This window comes from Rhinolophus ferrumequinum, chromosome 4, assembly GCF_004115265.2.
Source record: "Rhinolophus ferrumequinum isolate MPI-CBG mRhiFer1 chromosome 4, mRhiFer1_v1.p, whole genome shotgun sequence".
Classification (NCBI taxonomy): Eukaryota; Metazoa; Chordata; class Mammalia; order Chiroptera; family Rhinolophidae; genus Rhinolophus; species Rhinolophus ferrumequinum.
In genome coordinates, this window is record NC_046287.1 from 85,547,169 (window position 1) to 85,551,720 (window position 4,552).

A 4,552-nucleotide genomic window follows, 5' to 3' on the forward strand; every position below is an offset into this window, starting at 1 on the left:
AATAAAATCCTTATGCTGCTATTTGTTGATTTTTCTATTTCAGGCTGTATTTATTGATTTCCTACTATGGACTATGAGAATTTAGTCTTATCTCTTTCATTTTTTATTTTTCTCTCTTTTTTAAAAAATTTCAAGACCTTTATTAACAGGTGCTTGCAGTTTGTTGACTTTTTTGAAAAAACCAAGTTGTAAACTTCTATTAGTAATTGAAAATGAAGTTCTTCAAACTCTCAACTTGACCACATACGAAACAATTTAAAAATCTTTCAAGGTGTATTGAGAAAAAAAGGCTTAAAAAAAATAAAACAAACCACATAAATTACAAATAACTACAGAACAACCATCATTGAGAATCATCTGAAGTCTAGCTGGAGCGGGGATCCCAGCCTCTCCCCCAGTTTATGGCTCCAGTGCCAGAGAGAGAAGTTCCTATAAGTTCTGGCTGTGAGAACCAGCGGAGATTGTAGCTGAGTGAGACGGGGGGGGGGGGGGGGGGGGGGGGGGGGGCAGCGGCTGTACTCCCAGACGTGCCTCTTACAGGGACTTCGCATGAACTTACTTGCTGATAGACTCACTTGCTTTGAGCTCCAGCACTGGGGAAGCAGCTTGAAAGGTGCCAGGGACATATAGGGAGGAACTGAATTGTCTAGCTTTAGGGTGAAAGCTGGAGGGGCAGCTTTCTTCCACACAGAGGAGCTGGTGGAAGCCATTATTTCTTTGTTAAGCTCTCCTCTTCCCATCATGCAGATGCACGTAGACAACATATCTGAGTGCCCATCGAATTATCCTACCACAGTTCATCTGCTCCACCCTAGCGATTCCCTGAGACCATGCCCCTCCCAACTTTCTGGCACACCCAAAGCTTCCAGTGGCTCTTTCATACAAACTGCCTGCCTTGGCTCATGCGGCAGCCTTTCCTAAAATCTCTCAAAGTTTCACAAAACCCAAACAAGAGTCATCTGGCTTCAGTGCGTTCCGTACCTCTGACTGAGCAGCCCCCAAGCTTGGCACTAACAACAGCCACATTGGTTCATGGTTTTGCCTCTCAAGACACCTCCAAGCACAGTGTGGGTGGTGGCCATCTCTGGATTGCTTTGTGGCTCATGCTAGATGGCCACAGGCAGGGCACAGACAGCAGCTAAACTTGGCCTGCAGTGGGTCCTCTCCCAGGAGGCCCTGAGGATGAAAGCCCCAGTGGCCAGCTTCAGACTGGCCTGGAACATCACTTGGCCACAATAAAGGATAACACACCCACAGGGCAGACTGGGCAGACACCACAGCCCTGTGACAGTGAAACCTGCTCCATAGGGTCAGCCCCTGCACAACAGCTCCTCCACTGTGGTAATAGTAGCCAGTCCTTACAACCAATCAGCCTGAGGGTCAATCTCTCTCACTGATGTGCAATCTCTCTCACAGCTCAACACACAAGCAACACACCTGGAGCACCCAGCCTGGTGACCAGGGAGAGTGCACCACTGGGTCCCACAAAACACCTGCTACATAATGCCATTCTACTAAGACCAGGAGGCATAGCAGCCCTACATAGAAACATACGCAGGGAGGCAACCAAAATCAGGAGACAAAGAAATATGTCCCAAATAAAAGACTAGAACAAAGCTCCAGAAAAAAGAACTAAAAAAAATGAAGACAAGCAGTCTATCAGATGCAGAGTTCCAGACACTGGTTAAAAGGATGCTCATTGATCTCAGGGAGAACGAAGAAATAGGATACATAAAAATGGAGATAGCAAACATTAAAAAAAAAAGTCAGAAATGAATACAATAACGGAAATGAAGAATACATTAGAGGGAATCAACAGTAGATTAGATGAAGCGGAGGATGGAAACAGCAATTTAGAAGATAAAGTAGCAGAAATACCCAATCAGAAGAGCAAAAAGAAAAAGAATCTAAAAAAATGAGGAGAGTTTAAGGGGCCTCTGGGACAACACCAACAGTACCAGAAGGAGAAGAGACAGAACAAGGAATTGAAAATCCATTTGAAAAAAATGACTGAAAACTTCCCTAAACTGGTGAAGGAAATAGATATACAAGCCCAGAAGCGTGGAGAGTCCCAAACAAGATGAACCTAAACAGGCCCACATCAAGACACATCATAATTAAAATGCCAGAGGTTAAATACAAAGAGAAAATCTTAAAAGCAACAAGAGAAAAGCAGTTACTTATCTACAAGGGAGCTCCCATAGGAGTATCTGCTGATTTATTAACAGAAATTTTGCAGGCCAGAAGTGAATGGCAGGAAATATGAAAAGTGATGAAAAGCAAGGACCTACAACCAAGATAACTCTACCCAGCAAAGCTATCATTTAGAATCAAGGGACACATAAAGAGCTTTGAAGACAGGAAAAAGCTAAAGGAGTTCATCACCACCGAGCCAGTATTACACAGAAACCTAACAGGACTTCTTTTAGACAAAAAGAAAGAAAAAAGATAAAAAATATGAATAATAAAATGGCAATAACTACATATCTATCAACAATTACTTTAAATGTAAATGGATTAAATGCTCCAATCAAAAGATAGCGTGGCTGAACGGATAAGAAAACAAGACCCTTACATATGCCGCCTGCAAGAGACTTACTTCAGATAGAAAGGCACAAACTGACTGAAAGTAAAGGGATGGGGAAAAGATATTTCATGAAAATGGAAACAAACAAACAAAAACAAACAAAAAGCTGAGGTAGCAATACTTATACCAGACAAAATAGACTTTAAAACAAAGGCTATAACAAGAGACAAGAAGGACCCAGTAACCCCACTTCTGGATATTTATCCAAAGAAACCCAAAACACGACTTTGAGGGACGTGTGCATCCGTATATACATTGCAGCATTGTTTACAATGGCCAAGAGGTGGAGGCAGCTTGGGTGTCCGTTGATGAATGAATGGATGGATGAGGAGTAGGTGGTACATATATACAAAGGAATATTGCTCGGCCAGGGAAGGCAATGGGTTCTTGCCATCTGGGAGCAGCATGGGTGGTCCTGGAGAGTATTGTACTGAGTAGAGTATGTCAGACGGGGAAAGACAGATGCAATGCCATTTCACTTGTATAGAATCTAAAGAACAAAATAAACAAACAAAACAAAAACAAACTCATAAATACAGAGAACATTTTGATGGTTGCCAGATGGGAGGGAGGTAGGGGTGAGCGAAAAATGGGAAGAAATACAAATTGGTTGTTATAAAGTAGTCATGGGGATGTAGGGTATAGCACAAGGAATATAGTCAATAATATTGTAATAACTGTATAGTGCCAGGTTGGTACTAGACTAGTCCTTCCATAATCCTCAGAGGGACCACTTCCTAAATTATATAAATGTCTAACCACTATGCTGTACACCTGAAATTAATTAATTATTAATATAAAATAATATTGAATGTCAAAATAAATAAAGTATTAAAAAGACACATTTCTCATTACCAAAAAGAGACGTCTTTAGGGAAAAATACTAAAAACCCCATGCTGCACAGATAATGCAGATAGTTCTAGTTATACAGTCAACCGGCAAAGAGCAAGCACTTGGGGTCATCAGCTCCAATCTTTTGTTCATTTCTTATTGCTGGAATTTCATATTCATTTCTTCTGGTTGGATGACTAAACTGGATGATAGTGGAGATGGTAAGCTGGCATTTACTCAGCCTCACCCTGCTCAGCCTCTGGAAGGGAAGAATTCTCAGCTGGTGGATCCCCTGCTTTTGTCTCTTTGCCATCTTCTTTGGCATCTGCGTCAGTAATTGAAGTTGCCACAGTACCGACATGGAGGTGGCTTCTGACCTCGGGTCTCATCTCCTTGACTTTCCATATCTTCCTCATTGCTTTCCTCTCTAGGCTGCCTTTGGTGCCCAGGTCCCTGCAGAATCGTGCTCTATACCCGATACACACTCTGTCTCACTGGGCTCCTTTGTTCTCCTGTACCTTGGTTGTCAGCTCACCCAACGCTTCTCCCTGCACAGGAGGGTTGGAATACTGTGAGTGAGGCCCACACGGTCCCTGCAGGCAGTAAGGTGGGAAATGGGCCTGGCCTTGGCAAGGGAGCACACTCGGTGCCTCATTCTTTTCCCACTCTCTCTGTTCTGGTAATTCTGCTGGTAATTGTGTGCAGGACCCCCATGATGTGGACAGCGAGTATCATGGTTACCACCCACTGCATATTTACTGCCTTGCACTGGAACTCCACCAGGGCCTGTAACATGTGCTGCCTCTGCATCCGCTTCTCCATCAACAGCGAACTCCACAGTCTCTTCATCTCCTCCATGGGAAGGTACTTCCTGGGATTATCTGTCAATTCCATTTTTCTTTTGGGGGGACATCTATCAATTCCATTTTTCTTTTGGGGGGGCTTTCCTGGAGCTGTACATTGTCCTCCAGTCAAGGTTTTGTGCATAATTTTCCTGGCACTTCCCTTTTCCATCTATTAGGAATTCCTCATCCTTTCCTGCCCTTTGTGTCTTCCTTTATGTTGGTTTACTCATCCATTTTCATAAAGATATTATCCAGTAACTTCTTGAGAAAGAAAACAGAAAAAGCAAA

The 4,552-nt window shown here is 43.0% G+C and overlaps 1 pseudogene; it reads right to left on the reverse strand.

The window, feature by feature from the left end:
- Window positions 1-3,652: 3,652 nt before the first annotated feature.
- LOC117021208 (Y-box-binding protein 1-like) lies at window positions 3,653-4,313 on the reverse strand (annotated as a pseudogene).
- Window positions 4,314-4,552: the final 239 nt, after the last annotated feature.